The sequence below is a fragment of the Branchiostoma lanceolatum genome, chromosome 12, assembly GCF_035083965.1.
Source record: "Branchiostoma lanceolatum isolate klBraLanc5 chromosome 12, klBraLanc5.hap2, whole genome shotgun sequence".
In the NCBI taxonomy this organism is placed as follows: Eukaryota; Metazoa; Chordata; class Leptocardii; order Amphioxiformes; family Branchiostomatidae; genus Branchiostoma; species Branchiostoma lanceolatum.
In genome coordinates this window covers 17,498,581-17,519,768 of record NC_089733.1, presented here as the reverse complement: position 1 = coordinate 17,519,768, position 21,188 = coordinate 17,498,581, and the positions used below count along the sequence as shown (strand labels likewise).

Genomic DNA, 21,188 nt, shown 5'->3' with positions numbered 1-21,188 from the left:
GGGCCACGCATTTTACGCACGGACCCCGTTTGCTCCCATTCTGGGGTCAGAAATGTTGTGAAGGGGCTTAGAGAGAGCGACGTTCCACAACTGACCGGTCCGGGAGAGATGGACATAGCCTCGCGTTATGGTTCACAGACGTTAAACATACACACAAAACGACTCAAACGAAATACGCGCTCTTTCCCACTCGATATCTGTTCAAAGGTCACTTTTGATGTCTATAAAGGGAGTCGGCAATGTTTACAAGCCAGTTGGGGAAGTGGTTCTAAAAAAGACGGGGAAACCCGGGCCTGTAGATTAATGAGGTTGTGCCGATAGTGAAGGCAAAACAGCAGGTCATAAATCTTATAGACGACAAGTAATTGCTCGGTCCATTCATACGCGCTGTCACACACACACACGCGTGAACTGCGGGCATCTACTTCGGCCTTACGTTTTCCTAACTCTCACAAATCCACACATTTCAACATGTGAGATTTGCAGTGAAACGTAGACGTGATTGTGTGGAGTGTATCTGGAGAGGGCGGTGTTATTGTGAGCGGACGGAACCGCGGTACTGCATCGAGCTGTGCATAATGAGGTAAGGAGAGAGAGAGGGAAGGGGAGGGCGCACAACGCCACACAGGCTCAGTAGCTAAATTGCACCAGGCTACAACTACGGTGTGTCTCGGCACCGGTAGCTTGCGGCTCAGTCTAGAGTTCGTTAGTAGAAAATACGGGATATTTGGAGTGAGTGGCCGGTCGTATATAAGTGGGCGTGGTTAAAACCATCACGATTTCACCACCAGTTTTCTGTAGGGACTTTAATCTTCTAAGATGCGATTACTAAGACTGGGGGAATAGGCGCCTGGGTAACGTTACCGTCCCAGATTATTTATCCTTGAGGTTAACGCTGAGTAGTTTACAACCAGCGGAACTGAAACCATGCACCTGCTTATGGGACGGGACGCACACACACATAGCCGAATGTTTTCCCCTAACATTGCTAGCAACAAATCTCCCGAACGGATGTTTGAAATTCCTTCACAAATGCCCCCGTTTTCACTTGGCTTCGTCCACGGTTTCAAAACTTTCCGTCCGCCCCCCTCCCCACCACGAAAAACTGACAATTATCTTCAAACCGATTTCCCGAATTCCTCCCGGATACCTCTACTGTCAAAAAAGATGCCGGCAAGGCAGTTAGGAATGGGGAGGGACATTCCAGGAGTATAAACAAACGGAAGGCGAGAACTTTCGACTGAAACTTGGCGCCAATGGGCGGTAAAGTCTGTCCATGTTTAGACCTCAGTTGGAAACATTGTTTGAGAGTAGTCGGGCTCAGAAATTCTCGCAAACACTTGCTACAAATTCGTTTTTCGATCCACTGAACGAACTTTTTAATATTTCAGGAGTTGTAACTCTAGCCGACCGAAATCAGTGCGCCGTGCGTGCATCTCGGAATAATTATTCAACAGTCGTAAGAAGGGATTTACAATTTTCATATGTTAAAACACGGGGCAGGTTTGAACAGACTGGGGTGCGATACACACATCTAAACTATGATTTTAAAACCAGGAACGTTTTCTGTCAAATTAGTCATTTGTAACAACTCAAAAGTTGAACGCAAAATGACACCCGTGCGTTAAATCATTAATTCTACGTCACAAAGCTTTCTACGGGCAAACAGAAAAAAGAAGAAGAAGAAAGAATTGATACCCAGCGCTCCTTGACACAAAAAAGGGGGAGGGCAACAAATCACCCCTACAAATTAAGTAACAACTTTTGCAAGCAAAGGTCCACGTTCCACAGATGGAGAGGCCCAGTGATTTATATTCCACATTTGTCAAGAAATTTCACAGTGTCTCCTGACCGTCTGCGATCCGATCATGACTCCTTTGAGGCTCAGCTTTCCTCTCCAGAAATAGACCCCACTAAACGGACACAACTATTTTTTTCGGCAAGTTTTTGGAGTTGGCTGCCCTTACCTCAAGAAGGATTGGAGTCAGGCTGCCCCCATATGTGACGATCAGAGGGGAAGGTGCGATGTGTTGTCCGGTGTAGTAGCACTGCTGACCGCTGGCTCTGTAAAAATTAAGATAATCAGTTTCATCAAGGCTTGGAAACCAACACACTGCTCGTGAAATCCACACACAGATTTATGATTCGTTTACAAACTGATTAAATGGCCTGGCCTGTTCATTTCGTTGATTAAAGCAATAAATTACCCCCTCGCAGGTCCGAACGGGGCTGTTTCAATTGGTATGGAAAACCGTGTTCTCTAGAAAACCTTTGCTCATTGGTCAAGCAAAATTTTAGTACCAAGGGACTTACACAACATAGGGACAAAGAAAGCATGGTCGTAACTCATGTAGGAAGATGTTTTCTATTGTCTTAAAAAATTTCCTTAAGTTGCTGAACTTTGGTTGACCTTTTTTTATGTGTTTGACCATTTTTTTGTATTCAAAACCCAAAAGAATAAAAAGATATAAAAAGAAGTTTCCAACAGGTTCAAAACTTTAACGTTCTCAACTGACAAACACGTGTATATTCACGTACTACATCGGTCATATATATACACAGTAAGAATGTAAATTCTTCCCTTTTTAAACGAAATCCAATGCCCCAACCACGCAAAGCACCCTCAAAACAAAATTATTTTTATTATCTGCATTGCAGAAACATTAAAGCAACGAATATTTTGAAACACGGAGTAAATGGTCAAAGTTTAATACACCAAGCAATTCTTCTACATAACAAGCACGCTTTCCTACGTGCCAAGAAACTGTCACAACAAATCGTGTCCTCACTGACACAATCGCACAAATTCACCCCAAACTCTTTTTCCCTCCACCGCCCTGACCCCCCGTTTTCCCCCAATCTTGTAGCAATATTAGTGACACAACAGCCTCGAAGAAAAGCCCGAAGTATCACGTTTTTGTTACACCACTTCTCCCTTTTTCAGAACTCTGTGTAGAGTGGTAGACAGGTCGTAACACATGTCTGTATGTGGGGTGACTGGGGCATCGCCGTGACTTCACAGCCATTAATCAAGTGTTGTAGTCAAACCTTCAGCCATGTGAGGTCTGTTTACGTGTGCTTTTAGCACTGAAAACCACCCTGTATAATGTACAAACTTCTGTATCAAAACTAGGAAATACAGTCAACAAAAAACGGTACAAAAAACGGTTACAAAATGACAAATTAATTGTTGCTTTTAAAAAGGCATATCAGCATTATCTGTCTATTACACAATCGTTCCGGCCCAATACGTAGAGAGGGAATAGGAACAAATTAATGTAATAATCAAATCGTACAAGCTGTTACGATCAGAAATATAGGATAAAATATTATGACATCATTGGAGATAATCCGAAGTGTTAGCGGATTGACAAGCGGGTTATTTGTAATAATTGGAACGCAGGAGATCCTGCTGTTAGTGTGCGTCTCTCGCTTGTCAGATCAATTTATTATACTTAGTTCTTTTCCTCTAGTCATCTATCATCTAAACTTTAACACTTCGACTGAGAAAAGCTGGAGGCGTAAACGTTACGTAGTTTATACGGATTCATTGTTTTCGAAAAGGGGGAAGGAAAAAAAAACGATCGTAAAAAAGGCGGTTAATTTCTTTTGTTTGGAAGTGTTAAAATAAAATTCGGGAGTGTCAAAAATTGTGGTGATAATTTGCGGTACAACTCCCGTAAATTCTGTGCAACCGTTCTCGGTGTAAAATAGCAGCAGAAAATCGTTGAGAACAAAATATATCTGACAGTTTTATTCTAGATCTTTGCCAGAAAACGAGGAATAAATCTAAGCGCCGTCTCGCCATCTCTCAGTATTCTTTCAACCCGAAACCCTTTCATTTGGAGTACTTGACTTTGTCTGTGTTCCGCAGTTTTGACAAGTCATTTCCGTTTGAGGTTTGACAAGCCAGTTGGACAAATTAAGCAACGACGAATGTTCCCCCATTATATCCCCACCTCATCATACAGCAAGACAGGAAGGTTGGCAGGGGCAAAATTGTTGTGTGCACCGATTTATCATTCAATTCTACCCGCTGAACACTATTTAGCACACCAAAGGAACAGTATCGTCTCCTCCGCCTAACAACATCGAACTAGACATATCAAACTTGACAAAATAATCATCCTAGTTCTGATTGAGGCATATTATCTCGGTCGCTTCGTTAGTAAGGGGTTAGGGGAGCTGGGATTCATGACAGCAGTTTTTTTGATCTCCGAATATAACAAACCAACTGTCGAGAAACAAGATGGATTGTTGAAAATCTCCCGTAAATAAGGCACCAGGGTTTTCGTCAAGAGGAAAGAATTGTCAGGTTTGATATTTCGTCTACCGTTCTGATATCATTTCTTCTGTGTTTTTATTCCACAGGAGATCTCGACTGAAGTGGTGGATTGGAAACTTGGAGTCCGGGAAGAGAATAGTTGATAACAACACATCCAGCGACGCGCGAATATGTTCCACCGCAACAACACTCGTTTCTATTGTAGTCCTATCTGTTAATTATAGTGTAGGTTTCAATCAAACCCTTTTACACTTACCACGCGGCCTTACTGCTTTCCCAAACGTGTTTACGATTGTAATTTTGAAGAAATAAAATAGATGATTACGACCCCATATTTCGTAATGAGCATTTATCGCCTAGAGAGCGCACAGACGGCCGGGTAGAACTAACGTATTGATCAGGTTAGCTCGAAAATTGAGAGTAAACGATTTTCGTAACGGCCTCACTTTTTTCTGGCTATACCCAATCGATCACTGGATGTTGATTTCTACACCTAACGATTGTGATAAAACCAACACTATTAAGCTACGAGTACGTTCATTAAAAAAGAGCAGCGTTTGCTGACATAACGTGAATTATTTGTCTGTGTCACTTCTTTCTATCCCTTGTCGCTAGTGTTTATAAGAATGAGAGACTAGACGTTACAATCGTTCACGCTTATTGTACCCTTGTGTGAGGGAGTGTGAAGTAAAAAAAAGAAGCGTGAGTTGAGAGATGAGGGGACGGTACGGGGAAGTCACAAGCAGGCGCAGAATCTGGCGCCTCGCTACGGTGAACTCTGCACGACCCGGTCACCGCTACAGTTGAAGAGATTCCTCCACAGAAAGAAAACTGTCACCCCCGTGATCTATCGCGCCATACCTCCAGCTTCTTATTGAATAGATTGTCTGTTTGGCAGATAGAGCAAGGGAAATATGCGGGGAAGAAGCATGTTAAGTCGAGGAGTTGCCGGGATTCGATAAGCTGGGATTACGAGAGGGAGGGCACGGCTTGACGCACAGAAAAACACAACCCAACCTCGAAATGAACTATTTTATAAAAGGTTCCGAGTTCACAGCCAAAAGAGCACGTTAGTAACTGTTTGACGTGACATTGTGGTAGACTGGGTGTGGGATAAATCTATCATGTTTTAGTCGCACAGCTCAACAGGGAGGTAGTTTGAGTTGAAGGTAAAAAAAGCAATTTGTCACAAAATGTCGGAAAGGGAGGCAATCCATTATGAAACGAATCCTTGATGTCGTGCTTACACAACCGCACACAAAATCATCAGAGAAGACTCTTATTCTTGCTTGTTTTAACTATAAGGGTAGGTAAACAAGAATACGGGGTTAAAGCGAGCGACTTGAGGTGATAAAGGGAAGAATAATGTGAGTAAAAGTTGGTGCGTGCCCCGAGATTGACCCCTGAGTCAGTGAAGCGATCGCACCCCATTCATCCGCAGTCGGACGACATTTCACAAACTCCTTCCCTCAGAAAATCGAATTTTCCTCTCAGACGGCCATTTCACAAGTCTCTCCTAACCTGGCCGACACAGCCCGACACTGGGCCGACTGTCACCGCTACCGACTCATCAGTTAAAGAATGAAAGAAGCCGAACTGTCGACGGGAAAACAGAGGGTCGGCAATAAAGTCATATATCATGTCCTGTTCACGTGGTTTTGACAATTCTTTCACCTCCGATCGTTTCTCTGGGACCCGCAATAAACATGTTATTAGCCTGGGCCGGGTGCAAGTCCGCGTGTTGGTTGAACCTAGGAGTTGGGACATTTGTGTGACGTTTTGAGGGTAAAGTGACAAGATGGGACGGTAAAAACACGAGTGGAAGGACGCTGCGGGGTTTGAGAGTCGTGATGGCGGAGGTTTCTGCGTCTCGAAGCGGCCGGTAGCTTGATTATTCCGCCGCTCGCGCCGAGAGGACTGTTCCCTGTTCCCCAGGCACCGCAGAGGTCGCTCGCAGGTCAGTAGAAATCGAAATAACACAATTTAGCCAGGGGAGGAGCTTTGAAAGAAAATAAGAAAAGAAAGAAAGAAGGCAGCGGGACCCACCTTAACCAGGGCCAGGGAAAGATTCGCAGGTACGGGTCATAGTGGCAGGATGGGGTTTGGTTGAAGTAGCGGAGACTGACGCGGAGTTGTTTTGGACCCGGGGGCCAGCCCGGTTAAAAACACCCACAACCGCTCGCAGCTATGTGCTGCCCTTTTGTTGAACTCTCTTCCTTCGTACAGTGACTCTTCCAATCAACAACAAAGTTCCTTGACTCTCACGCTTGTCGGAAAGTTCTACTGTAACCGAACTAAATGTTAGTTGTTGCTGTAGTAATTTTGTACGGGGTTAGTTAGTCAAGTACCGCACACAGTTACCTTACTAGGCGGGATATTCCTTCTGCATTGCGCCGTACGAAATTACGTGGGCCGCCCGTCCGAAAATTAAAGTCAGATATTAGACCTCAAGGCTAATCCGTAACGCCACCGCTCTCAGCTAAACAAATAAAATATTTTCCCCGCCTGAACCCAAGGCCATCGTTGTGTTTTCTCGATGAGTAGTTCTGGCGTCGGTCTGGGTTTAATGATGGTAGTACACAGTTCGCGAACAATACTACCCTTGCCTCGTGTATGCAAATGGTTTGTTGTTTTTGGCCCTTTGAATTTTTATTCATCCCTTGAGTGGATAGATCCGCACCTGCCTAGCCGTGCCTTATCTAACTAAATCCCAAACATGGAAGAAGGACAAAATGATTAGCTGTATTTCGAGGTTTTCTTGTCTAAATCCGGGAGCTTTTCAGAGAGATTTGAAACCGGATGACCGGAATTATCACCGCGAAAACTGGACAGAAACAAACACGGAAAGGAACGGTGGAGTGGGTTTCAAAACTAGCAGATGTGTGCTCCAACTTTTACCTAATAATCACCAAGTCACTGTCAAGTTTGTTCCATTGTTACTTCCGTGTCTTTACAGAGAAGCACTGGTGCCATGCTAGCTACCTAACTAGCTCCTGTCAAACCGCGAGAGAGGGGCTATTTTTCACGGCCGTGTGCCCATTGTGTGACACGTCGCACACACGAACCCCAATCTTGGGATTTGTACATAATCTTGACTTTGAGCCGGGGGTTCTAACCGCTATTGTTATGTGCTAAAATGGTCTTGTAGCCCTGACAGTCCGTTAGCCTACCGTTTGCTGTCACAATAGGAGAGGGAATAGAAGCGACTTAAAATGTTTAAGTGGTAGAAAAAGGCGCTCTGGCGACGCTTAAAAGGGGTTGTAGCGTCTGTGCCACGTTTGGGAATCATTCTCCAGTCGGAAACGAGAAGATTTGTCGACTTTAAAAGGGAGCACTTACTTCTGGGGTCAACTTTACAACCAACATGGCCGCTCCGACCTTTTGTGAGAATAGAGGTCAAAGGACAAATATCCTCTTTCAACGATTCGACGTCTTGTCGGACAGCTGAGGCCCAACCTTGGGCGTGGAGAAGTCAGGAGATAACAACGTAAACACCACACCATCGAGTTACAGACATAGCCTCGGATTAAGGCGCGGCCTTGGCAATGTTTCGTTCCATTCCTAGTTTAGGTTTCATCTTGATTGAACCCAACTAGCCCTGTTTGACAGATATGGAACACGTTTTCTGTACGAATTTTCTAGTACTACTACAGCGATGAAAGCTTACCAGAGTGGCAACATCAAAAGCTCTACACACTTTAAACACGTCACAAAAACTACACAACTTTCACCTATGGATTTCAGCTTTGACACTGAACACAGTGTATATGTACACAGCTTTTAGAAACGCAACGATCACAGTTAAAAAAAATTGAAACACAGAGGGCATCGTTTTGGGTGAGACCAACAAAAAAACAGTTGTTTTGTGAATAGAATACCACGGGGGTACGCTCTAGTATTCTTCTAAACAATGGTAGGCATAGGGTGTGTAAAATAGCACTAAAAGCATTTCTTGTGCAGAACATAGACTGGGCTAGAGGCATGATGTATGTAGATTATTTCAAAAATAAAATGGTGCTCTCTCTAGTTAAAATTGGAAAGAAATCGTTTACGAGGTTAACAGAATAAAAACAAAGCATTACGCCATGCTATTTCATAGCAGTCGACAAACCCTGGTTGCAATACTGAAAACAATCAAAACAAATCGTATATCATGAACCAAAGAGGTACAATTAATCAGAGCTACCGCTGATAAAATAAGTAGTAAATTCTGAAGAGAGAGATATAGATTTATGAGGAGAAATTACGGATATTATCGTAACCATCCATCAATGAGTTCCCTACCAACGCGATGGTTGTAGAAAAATCAAAATAAAGCAATTCCTAAGCTCAATACTTTTTAAATAACACAGTTTAAATTCTACACAAATAACAGATATTAAGTAAATGGAAATATTTCCAATATCTTACAAAAGAAAGACGTGGTTTTGTATAAATTACCGGTTGTCAGAGGCTTTGAAAGCGTTCGGGTGAGAACGGGGTCACGGATCGAGAGAGGAAATAGGCCAGCTTTCTATCAATTTCCCAACGATTTCAGCGCCATTAATGGAGTTTTTGTGTTCGACCATACTCCTAGGGAATGGGTGGGAGTAAATGTTGTGGAAACCGACACTTTGGGGTGCAGAAATGAGGGGAATTTTGCGGTATAACCGGCCCAGATGACGCGAATTTTGGTTGTATTGTGTGAGGCGATCTCCCGCTGTCCAACATGCCCTCCCCAACACCATGCACTATTTCCAAACAAACGAACTAACTCCGAAATAACACATAAAACCCACAGGAAACAGTACACTTGCTTCGGATGAATATGTAGCCTTTCTTCTGCTACCCTATTCCGCAATATTCAGTATTCCTCTAGCATAGTTCACCCATATTTACGAGCCTCGAATGAATAAATCGTACATATTGTATAGGCTTCACCCCAGGCTCTAGTTCTTAGTAAAGATAACATCACCCTCCTTTTTTCTACCTAATTTTCAGCGTCAAACGAATGGGGAAGAGATTGTATTGTAAGCTGGGGATATCCGTGTTATTAATCCGGATTTAATGAAAAAAATATCGTAAGTAGTTTTCTGCCTCTGAAACAAGCGCGAGATAATGAGATCCCCAGGCCCGGGGGTCCCGTGGATAGCTCTGGGCTGCTTGTCAAAAATAAAATAAAAAACGAGTTTCACAAAACCCGAACCGTAGCCGGAGAAATATAAGATCAGATCCCTGGTGATTCCAACGTACGTGACATATCTAATATCGGCGGAATATTCGGTGATGAAAAGGGTGAGATATACATCTCTATAGCTGAAGGGAGTGTAGGAACAATCCGACTTGCATGGCGAACTAAAAGCGAAAACACAGCCGCAACTACATGCCCGCAAACCCTGAGTAATATTTTCATATCTCCGCCCGAGAAGTAGCCGTCAAACGCCGTCTGCTTTATTTATTTCTCGTGTAGCTGCGAGCAAGATAAATCTACCAGCACATCAAGTGAAGACAGCTACTGCTTTATCCTTTTAGTTTGACAGAAAATTTGCCCCCTCTGACGCAGCCAGCCCGACCGAACAAAAGAATAGAAGGTCAGGCGCGTGAAATGGGAATTTGGCAATGGCTGAATCGCTAACTTCATGTTTCTTTGTAGTGAGGTTTGAGATAGGCGACCGTGGAAACTAACAGACGGTTAGACTGCCTCCCTGCTCTTCCAGTCAAAGAAATTTCGTTGACAGCCAACTTGCGGCCGGTGCGAGGGAGCGAGAACGATAAGTACGGCGAGCTAAATTGACTTTCTGTCAAATGATCTCCAGTCAGAAGGGAACAGCGCAGGGCTCGCGACCCCTTTTAAAAAGATACACCGCTAAACCTGTTCAGTGCGGGGTCATTACGGATGCAAAGTCGCTTCTCCAACCATCGCCGTAAATTTCATAGCCCTGCAAGAGCACGTCTCACCGTGATATCATTATGGCGGGGTTTTGTTCGCGAATTTAGATAATCCAATCAGAAGGTCTCTGCGCTTGAGAAAGACGAAAAATGGCGCAGAAAACAGGGCTATTGTTCCCCTTACATACAAGGCCAAGGATGGGAAGCAGGGGTCATTTTTCACAGCCTAGTTTGACAACAAGCTGGCGCTATAGTTCACGAGAAAGTTAACGCTGACTCGTCCTTGGTGTAAAATTGAACTTGCGATAATACGTCAAGTTTTAACTCTGATACACTTCTGAGAACGAGATATCCCTTCTAATGGACTACAGAAAGCCCTCGGAGCTTCTGAGACTGAGATTACACCACAGATAGCTGTTCTGGGGGAACTGAACTTGTACGTGGGGACTCTCTTTGGAAGTAAGGATGAGGAACTTAGAAAACACAGAGAAGAAAGTATTCCATCATTCTTGATCTGTTGGCTGCCACAACATAGAAACTTCGGTCCCCAAACGACAACTTGAAACTTCTATACTGTACTTCACAAACACAAACTTAAGTTACTAAAACAATTATAGTAGTTTGCACTTTTGGAAACTAGTTTTACAGGGATGCCAATTGTAACCTTAATAATTCAAGAACTCCGTTTTAATACAACATGAAAGGCTTAAAGCTGTCGTTTTTAAATTATAACTTGCGGACATTATAAACGTAGCGAGAGTCAGAACACAGAAATGAGTTAAGCAGTGAGGATATTAGAAACGAAGTGATGGACAGGCCATTCCGTGAGAGGAATTTGTTACCATTTCAAGGAGGCCTTTCAAAGCAGGCAAGACACTTATATTCCGTTCCTGCCGTCTAATATGTTGTGTTATAAGGTTGGGGATTATGGAAGGGTCATGCGGGCTCCGAGGCAATAAATAATTGAAGACGTGTTAGCGGCTACATCGCCAAATTTTCCAACCCTAGTAGCTCAACTCCCCCGACACATCTTCCCTGACTTCCTGGAACGAACTCGCTTTCATAAACCAAAAGCAATCTCTAAAAAAACTCTTATAACTCAATCGTAATGAAACCCGTCGAGAGGTATTAGCGTAGAGGGGAGGGTCGGCGGTGAAACGTGCATTATTTGAGAAGAAAATTAGTCCGTATTGCTTGTCAGAGATTGACGCAAGGTTTAGAAGATAATCAACGCGTTAGCTGGCTTCACAGCCGGCTGGCTGCTACAAACGAAAACTACGTCTCTGTCAATTTCTCCTCAGCCGTTATGTATATTTTAGAAGGGTCCAAGTTCGGAGCGGACTTGGGGTCGGGAATCGCGGCTTCACGGTGGTTTTGTGATGGATGAAATCAGCTATCAAAGTCTGTTGACTCAAACGGGCCGAAAGCAAACGACTGACGGGCGAGTGAACTACTCTCGCTCGGGTCACTCTATCTTTGAACTATGAACTTTTTAGCGCGGGCTGAGGACATAGTTAGGGAAGGATGGGGTGCTATTGCCAATGATATATTGCTAGTTGGAGTGTGGCGAAACAATTGAAGACCATGATAAATGTGGGGTCCAATAACTAGGGTCAGCTGCTGGCACGCGCGCGCCGAAACTTAGCGCAAGGTGTCATGCCGGTAGCCTTTCGGCATCTACTGTGTCCGACACCACCACATTTATCTTCCGACCCGTCAAGGCCTTCAACCAACCGTCGGCCTGCTCTTATCATCTAGTTCAGCCCACTCACCTTTTTTTTCTTCCGCCGCGCGGCCAACATTCGTACACAAACTGGTGTGGTAGTGCAGGCCTTTGTTGTAAGTGGGCAGTTGGCTCTCTCTCTCAGTGTCACAGCCGGGTGGAGAGGGCCTTAATTACTAACCCCTGTCATCCAATACAGACCGGGTCAGAAGAATGCTCGTGTCACGTGAGCGGACTAAATTAAATGGACGCAACTTTGTTGACTTGTTGTTGTTTTTTGTTGTGTAAGAGGAGGGGGGGGGGGGGTGTAGTTAGGGGGAAGACGTGGGGGAGGGGTGACATCGGGGATTAATCTCGCGACCTCACCCCATAGATCTAACCTTGAATCCGGACACAGCGCGGATTGATTGACAGTTCTGACGGAAAAGCGAACAGAATCGCTGTATAAATAACCTTTGACCAGCGCTGACGAGCGGCGCTCAGCCCTCAACTTATCAAACATGTCAATTCTGACACCACCTCAAAAACGTTAAAGATTTCCGCTCCTCTAAACACTCAATTATAGTTAAAATAGTTGCATACAACACGCATGTGGCACCCGCAACAAGCGCGGAATGAAAAATTACAAAGGCCGCGTTCGCTAGTTAACCTTATTATTAAAACATTCACCTCTCAATTTGCCATAAATTTAAACAAAAAGGGAGAGGTACCCCCATTCATCAGACGCTGACACACGGAAGTTCTGGTGGCGCAAAAACTTTGCCAGCTTCATAATTAATCCATCAAAGGCATTATGGGCCCTAACAAGTTTTCCATTTACATTCCCTATCTATATTTGGGGGCTTTAAAACGGGGTGGCGGGTCTTAATTGGGAAAGGTTGAAGCGCACTGATCGTAATAGAAAAATCCTCTGATGCGAGTGAAACGAAATTGGTGCGCGCAGTGGAGTAGTCACCGCACCCTCCCCTTCAAGCGTGGCGCTACGGAGTACAGAACACCACGGTGCAGTACGGAGATTTTGCCGGCAACGAAAAATCACTCCGAAGCTACAAACGGCGCGTAAAGTTCTCTGCACTCGGTTTGAGACGCGGTGAGAATGAAAGTGGTGTCTACTCCGCTCAACTTTCAAGTTTAAAAAAAAAATCGTAAGACTTGGGAAGGAGTTTTTCTGGGCACCGGGCCAAAGTTTTCTGGCAGAGGTCAGAGTGAAGTGTTGGATTTAGAGCTGTAGAAAATTCATGTCGCTCTCTTGAGGGTTTTCAAACAAGTGATATAGTAAGTCAACAGAGTGCTGGAAACAGAGACAGTCCTACAGAGTCTGTAATACCGAAGGGCAGGTAATAGCGGTCGCGCTTTGTTGCGTTCTGAGCCCTTTCCTTCGGTGATATTGGCGCTCGCAGCGCCCTCCCGACATTGAAAATGCATGTTGGCCTTATTACTAGCCTTGCCAAGCTCCCAACGCGCCGCAATTGCAACCTATTTCCGCGGGAATCGTGGCAATTATACGCAAGCCCTGGCAATTTCTCCCGCCTAAGTCTGGTCAGTGCGGAAATTAACAGTGCCAGATGTATTAGTATGTCTAGTCCGTCCTCGGACCGACCTGGGAAAACCAACAAGCTCCCCTCATGCCCTCACCTTTCGCTCCCAAGTTAACCCCGCTAGATTGCCAACCTGACACGGATACATTTCACAATAATTAGTTGTCCAAAGCACCTGCGAGCACGAGAAAAAAATGAGATAATTTATGACATTTTTAATTTGATTTTCGCCCGGCCTGGCGGAATTATTGGTGGTCAGAGTTTGAATTCCCTTGCTTATTTTCGGAGTCGTGGTGTCGGGAATCCGTTCCCCTGGGCCCGGGCTGGTTCCTGGGGTGGCTCGTTGTACGGTGGCGAGGACTACCTCTACCGAGAGTGTCGGCAAGCGCAGCTCGCTGCCGTGGTGGCACGGGGCCGTACGGAGTGAGATTGATGAGGCTCTATGTGGCCCTCACGTGCGGGGACATGCCAGGCGGGCGCCGGCCGTATTTTTCTGCTCACTCGCAGGACAATAGCTCCACAACAATGCGGCAAAACGATAGAAATGTTAATTTGGCCCCGGAGGTGACAAAGTTCAGAGGAGAAACCACTCCAGAAAACTTAAATTCACTTTTCTTGGCGAGGATTTAAAACTCGCGGATACCAATAACACCTCGACTCGGATCACCGGGCCACGACGCCACAAGGAATATGAAGATTTTAAAAATTAATGTGGAAATTTCGATGGATGACTGGTTTAAATACTGGTAAACTTTGGGTGACCTTTCCGGTAGAAGGAATATGCCTGCCCTCTTCGGCAAAGGTCGCGTCGCCCAAGTGTCAACCAGGGGACACTTCGCGGGGCCCCGCCAGCGGCTAGGAGAGATTCCCGTGCAGTGGAGCAGAAGATACACAATCCGAGAGGCGTTCAACTGGAGCCGTCTCCCCGCACCTCCCTCACCCCAACAGAAACGCGCTCATTTTCGTTCAGGGGGCCTCGCGACCCGAACAGAAGGATGAAAATGTAGTGAATTTAAATTGCCATTTCTCATAATCACAGCGCGCGCGCGGGCTTTGGACTGAAAGGCCAGGGATGCCAGTCAGGCTTAGCGATGCATTTAGAAGTCGGGCGGCATCCCCCTTCCCATCCCACTAGATTGCTACCTTGATTTCGTTTCACTCACAAGTTGTTACTGCTGAAAGCCGAGGGGAATAGGTGCATTAAGGCCGGGCCTCTCTCCAACATAATCACTCCCAACTACAACCCTTCAGCACACCAACATTTCCAATCCGCCTGGTCACGAGAGTGAAGAGAGATGCTTTCTCAATCACCTTTTCTCCTACCGCTCTCAGAGAACCTGACACAGGCGATTAGTACAGTGCAATAGCTGAACTATTAGTAGGCTAATGCAGAAGTTATAGAATATTAAAAGAACCGAGCGCTCGCAGGAGATGAAAGCGTATCACCACGAACTTTGCCTGACCTTCCGAGTGCAAGCACTTCAAACACTATCGATTTTTCTCCTGTAGAGAGTTCTCTCCTTCAATTACGGGCCTCGAAGCAGATTACTTGTCGAGGAAAGGGCATCTGGACTCGCCAAGCTCAGAAGTTTGTTCGCTGAAGATATCTTCGTTTTTTGATAAGCCCCACCCCTAGAGACCGAACCTACTGGTACTCACAGAAGTTTGTCACGACGTGAGCGGATAAAAAAGTTCTGCAAGTTGCCAGCGGACGTTTAAAGTCAAATCAAAGTTCTCCCTTCGCTAATCCATTTAGCAGAAATCAAGCGGATTCACCACACACCCGCCCTATCCCTTTGTACACGTCAAAAAGAATATGCAAGATTGGGGAACGCGCAAATCTGCACAGTCGAGATAAACCGCTGCACGCCTCCAGGCATTTGCATGCTTTCAGACAAGATCTATTCAAAATAGGCTAAATTTGCAGACTACCGTACCCGCTTCCAACCACCTTCCACCTTAACAATTATGGTGCGAAATTTTGTTGACTTGTAGTGTTTACTTCGGGGTATTTAAAATAACCTTGTCGGCATTCTCATGGCAAGGACGGTGGCTCCCCTGAGCATAAGTGACAAGATAGTTACGCTAAGCCACGGCGTGAAATATGAAACGTGACTGTTAAAGGTGAGCGAAATATCACACAAATCTGATCATTTATTCACACCCCATACGTCTTAGCCTTACACGGTTAGGGGAGAATATATTTCTGACAGCCGAGGGGTGCAAAATAGACTGCGACCTACCCTGGAAACGATTTCTTTTCCACTTCTGTTTGAAAGAAGCTTGTATTCCTATAACCGACTTATTTCGTCAATTCTGTGTGTCAATTACGTTCTTTCTGCTTCCTTTACAGGATAAACTTGGAGGCGAGAAGCACATCTACCTTACACATCTACCTAACATCGCGGCTGTGTGTGGAAATCGACGGCGATATTGAGTCAGAAATGAACGCGGTGCAATCCATCTCCGAGTGATAACACCTTTCGACCCCGTCTTGATTACAATTTCTGCGATCGATCCGTTCCTTTCCACAACAATATTCATGAAGACAAAACTTCTGCTGTTGTAATAATTCATTAGTTATACACCTGCAACTAAGGCACAGACAGAAAAACAATCTCTTGTCAGTTCGACACCACTGTATGCTAGGCGTGTGAATGGTCTCCGCGACTCAAAAGCGCCATTCTTCCACTGATACTGCATGCAATTTGGTACCGTGTTCTTCTATGGTCTGGCGAGATTGCTACTCTGGCTGTGTATCCAAAAAGCCATCACGTATTACAGCTACACGGTTTTTCCATAATGAATAATTGCGCTGTCATATCGTTCGTAATGAAGATGGGTACGTTAAGTTAACCCTGAGAGTGTGGCTCTATATTGGGTATGCAATGTTACAGGGTGGCTTGAAAAATTGACTAACTTTGTAACCCATTGGATAAAGAGTTACAGATGTGTCGACACGAGAAATCGTCCGTATAAATACACTTTCTACATCGACACTTATTGTTAGATTGCCAAACTATTCATACGACGATTAATTTTTTATGAATCGATTATGTAGTTATGAATGATATTGTGGACCTGTGTATTTATTTCTACTCTATTCTATGTCAAGTTTGGAGTTGAATTTCCTGTCGTGCAAACGTTACATTTTCCACTTCATTTCTTTCACTTGCATGTGATGTGTTGTTTTCATACGAGTGCTTGTCAAATGATGTTATCATACAATTGCTTGTCATAGGATGTTTAATGCAATATTAATATCACAGAAACTACTATACTATTGGCACTACAATTGCGCATTAGGTGGATGTTTTCCAATCCATTGCCTGTGTGTTGTCACGCAACAGTGGTACAGATGGAAATAAAAGTTTTTTCTGGTCCTATAGAAATGTTCCTTCTATAATAATTATGGTTGCGGTTAAAGTATTGTTTAACTTTAGAATATGGATAAGCTGATGGTTTTTATACCAGTGGATGAATCTCTCGACTTTGTTTAAAAAAATCGACCATTGATTTTGGCTTCTAGCAATGCATTGTATGCCCAGAGGAAGAAGATACGTTGTTCTGTTTTTGCCCAAAGACAAGAGTCAAGTTGCGTTTTTTTCTCGTAACCTTTGTGTTCCAGTTACCGAGCAAGAATAACTCTGATCAATAATAAAGAAACAAAGAACAATATACTGGTCGTGATGTGTCATTTCCGTTGTATTGTATTTTCACAACATTCTAAATGCATTAAGTTTTGTACACACTGTTTATAGTTTTGTACTTGTAGACCTCATAAAGAAAGATAAAGAAATAAAGACTGAATGAAAATGACCTGGTCAAACAATATACAGAGTAAAATTAATATTTTTTGTTTTAACTTGAGTAGTAACTTTGTGTACTTATGTAGAAAAAAGTATGAACCAATTTGTGTGAAAACATGTTTACTTCTACAAAATTAGAACCCAATTGCTTAAAACGACCAAGGATGTTGTATAACCTCCTTGAAACTACAAACCATTAGGGTAATTTCTCTGGCCCTTCAATTCGACGATAAAGAAAGAAAAAAAAACACGTTTCGGTTCGAAACGCAAGATTTAGAAATGTGAAACGAAAGAAAAAGAACCGTTTTTCAAAAGCCGAACGTTATACAGCACAATTTTGGGATAAATAAGGCTGGTTCGATCGCGGAAAACAGACCGGGGTCTAAATAACAAAACCGAGTCGGTCAAAAGTTCAAACATCAACACTTTAGTGCGAGAAAACAAAACAATACACAGAATCGTAAAAGAGGCCGCCAGAAAGAAAACGGGTAACACAAGAAAAGGTACATTGTTAAAAGAAACTAAATAGTTCCAAAAATGGAGTGAATGAAGGTATGAAAAAGAAGGTTAGTGTGGAATAATCATTGCCCGAGTTTGTACCTCCATGAGTTGAATAGATAAGACTCGTTTCTGGGGTCCAGGAGAAGTCGCTCCCGCCATACTGTCGCTTGTTGGAGGGAAATTGACAACAAACAGAGACGAGTCGTGGCCGTATCGGAACAAGACACAGGCCGCAGTGATGCCACAAAAGAAACACAGGGCCGTGCGAGAAAACTACACAGGCGCAGTAGATTAGCACCCTAGTCCGAACTCTTTTGATGGTCGGGTAGGGCCATATATTCCTGTCAACCTCGCCTGGGACAGTTCAAAGGGGAGATGGTCAAGCCGAGGGCGACAAGGCCAAACAAACTAGCCCGCAAACTGACACTCAACGACAGAAACACAACATATTGCCACAGTTATAGTATCCTACCCCAAACACAAGTTTCTCATGTGTTTTTCGATCCCTTTTGTATCATTTTCAGCCGTTTTTGCGAGTCGCATTGAAACATCAAAGAGCCAGCCGTGATTTACGACTTACTATTATACAAGTGGGTGCGAGGTCTTCAGCGTAATGAGTGTTTGTAGCAATAAACTGTGGTGCGGTTGGGCAGAGAGACGGTGCTGGAATGAACTAAAAGAGGACTAAAATCAGCGCCTTGTTGAATACATTTCCTCGTAGTTTCGGTACTGAACGGTTTGCTGGAAGGAGACGAGCGCTCCCTGGCGTTTGAGGTAGGTGTTTTTTCGATCAGTCTCTGTCTGTGTCCGTCCTGCCGCTGACAGGGTTCGCCCTAGCAACGCCTGAGGGAGAACAAGGGATGCCACCTGGGCTATCTTGTCAGAACCGCATCCCTCCCGACTTTCTATCCCTAGCCAGTCGTTCTGAGACGAAAGCCTAGTTTAATCCGACCTGGCGTAAACAGGTGACGGCCTTCCGTACGAGTGGAGTCCATCAGACAGTTTGGATTAGGGCAGGGGGGAGAAACATGAGCCCAAGACTTGGTGACCGGGTCTGACGTTGTAACGTAACCTCTGACACGGCAGTGTGCCTGCACGGCGTAACGGCCATGACACCGTTTGGCCCCGGTTTACCTCCGTAAATCCACACTTCAATCATCCTAAATGTCTGTAAAAAAAATCCCTACCGTTGACACTGACCTCCAAACCGCAGAGGGGTGGATGTATTTGTTGTCTTGTTGAAGGGTTATTAGACATGTAGACAGCGGCGTGAGTAGGCTAACCCCAAGAGCTCTCTTGTTTAGACTGTTTCTCCAATTACTATTTGTGCTTCCGATGTAAGCATCCAAGCTGTTGTAACTATACTTTTAAAAGAACAAAAACTACAAAACTGCCGTGGATATCTAAAATATTTGAAATCATAAGTGGAGATATCAGATATGGATGAAAATCATTTCATCTCCAAGCCATGGCGGATGAAAATGTGAAATAAAAATCTTGCTGTTCTGTTTAAAATCTGTCTGAACTTTTTGGTCGGAATGTATCAAACCGCATAGTTTTGAGGCGCCGTGTACCTTAAGAGGTTATTGGGTTTCCAAACAAGCATTATTTTATACCGTCTACTCCAACAACTAATGTGGAGACGCTGGCACGCCATATGTGTCGAGAAGGAAGGAATTCTTCCAGCTATATTTGTTACAATAAATGTGAAAGCTACACCAAAGCGAAGCCCTTCCACCACTTCCTAATGTCATCTCGAGTTATTTTTACACGTATGCCCAGTTTGCAAGAAAAACAACTACACAAAAATACTGTGCAAACTGTTTTTACAACACGCCATTGTTGTATTCACAGAGCTCAATTCTGTTGGATTAAAACTTTAGAAACCCAAACGGCAGCGACTTTTTCATAGCCCGTCTTTAGGAAGTAATTCCGTCTAACGCCGCTGCGTTTCAATTCCCGAGGTTCAGCGCTTAAATGGAGTAATTTCGTTGTGGTTTAAGATTGAAGCCCGTTTGAGTGAGCACAAACGTCACAGAGAGAAGGAATTTGAGTACCAAGACCGCAGTTCGCATGTGAAAACAACACCCGCACCGTCAGTTACCTCCCATTGGTATGTGGAAAGCGTCACGCCATAGAAAATTTCATTACGCTCGCAATCTATTGCACTCCACTAGATTTTCTTGCAAAATGATTCGATTCCGTTCTTGCCTGATTGGTACAATACCGGAGGTCGGACAGCGGTCATTCTTTGTAAGGTGGACTAACTCTCTCTGTGAGCCCAATACATATGAATAGGCAAGCTGAATAATTATGTACATTTCAAAATAGAGCCTAGGGGTTAGGTCAGCGAAAGTTCGCGGCAGTAAGGTACTATGTTCTTGCCTTAAATCACCACTTTTTGAGGAAATTATCCTAAGAAAGTTGGCGTGTTCTGACCGCTATAAAGTGTGGGAACGCATCACCCAACACAGACGGCAGCACATTGCGCAAATCTTGTAGAATCAACAAGAAGAAAACCGGGGGCAAACGGCGGTCACTGCATACGCTAGTCTAGACTCTTCTTTTGTCCATTATAATAACTCTCACCCGTCAAGAGTAAATGTCCTGCCGTCACAAGTATGATAGAAGAGCTACTTTCCTGTGAAGAGAGGAGAGAGTGAGAAGGCAAGCTTTAGTAGTCAACAACCCTGCAGGCCCGACCGCCCGTAGACCGGCGGTACGGTCGCTCTCTGGCCGCGCCAACACCCGCACTTGTCGGCCGGCCGCGAACCTCAGTGATTTACGATGTGATTCGCACGTCCACTTCGTACACTTCCCTCAAAGATCGAATCTTTGTAACCCGACCAATTTCTCGGTAAGATTCGCACAAGTTTACCTCCGTAGTTTCCCTGGGCAGAAAACGAGCCAATTTCTCGGTCGGGGGGATAGTAGGATGTGAGCTGGCATAATTTTGTGTCACCGCGTTACATCTGTTACGTGTTTCGCCTTGTTTGACTCAACTAAACGGATTTATGTTTTTCTTTTTCCAGATAAACGCCGTTAGGAGCCCACAAAGGCAAGTACAGCCCCACCGACTACAAGAACAACATACCCTTACTTCAACATGGAACCCAGAAAAGTAAGAAACACAGAAAACTAGCCGAATTTAGAACAATTAAAGAAACTAGGCACTCGTAAAGATCCCTCTGTCATTTCTTACTGACGTGCGAAGTTGGAAGATTTATTATATGCCGTTGGTTGGAGGTCAATCTCTGGTTTCAGTACATTAATTTTAAAGCAGACAGGTCCATGGACAAAAGAATTTATAGCCATGTAGAGTATTACAGTACGTCATTTTTCAGTTTAGAACAAAATGTGACCATTTTTCTCGAGCGTGCTATATTCGGGAGCTGTTGATGTCCATTTCAGCAATAATTTCTATCCCGTGATCTGTGAATATTATAGGCTTTTGTGGATACAAT

General features: G+C 44.3%; 1 protein-coding gene and 3 long non-coding RNA genes across 9 annotated transcripts in view; 3 read left to right on the top strand and 1 right to left on the bottom strand.

Annotated features, from left to right (window-relative positions):
- Positions 1-21,188, bottom strand: part of LOC136446584 (homeobox protein HOX3) — a 40,234-nt gene that overhangs the window by 9,865 nt on the left and 9,181 nt on the right. For 3 of the 6 annotated variants that reach the window (XM_066445036.1, XM_066445038.1, XM_066445037.1), the window contains exon 2: positions 1,968-2,064. The gene's annotated coding sequence lies outside the window, so the exon portion shown is untranslated. Of the gene's footprint in view, positions 1-1,967; positions 2,065-6,646; positions 6,670-11,925; positions 12,066-17,823; positions 17,947-21,188 lie in introns of those variants that run through there. The other 3 variants (XM_066445040.1, XM_066445039.1, XM_066445041.1) reach the window with 3 other exon arrangements.
- LOC136446591 (uncharacterized) lies at positions 16-4,860 on the top strand. Its single transcript, XR_010757600.1, has 2 exons — positions 16-583; positions 4,372-4,860. It is a non-coding gene; the product is annotated as an uncharacterized lncRNA (long non-coding RNA).
- Positions 6,001-17,099, top strand: LOC136446597 (uncharacterized). Its single transcript, XR_010757604.1, has 2 exons — positions 6,001-6,242; positions 15,768-17,099. It is a non-coding gene; the product is annotated as an uncharacterized lncRNA (long non-coding RNA).
- Positions 18,384-20,905, top strand: LOC136446595 (uncharacterized). Its single transcript, XR_010757602.1, has 2 exons — positions 18,384-18,498; positions 20,757-20,905. It is a non-coding gene; the product is annotated as an uncharacterized lncRNA (long non-coding RNA).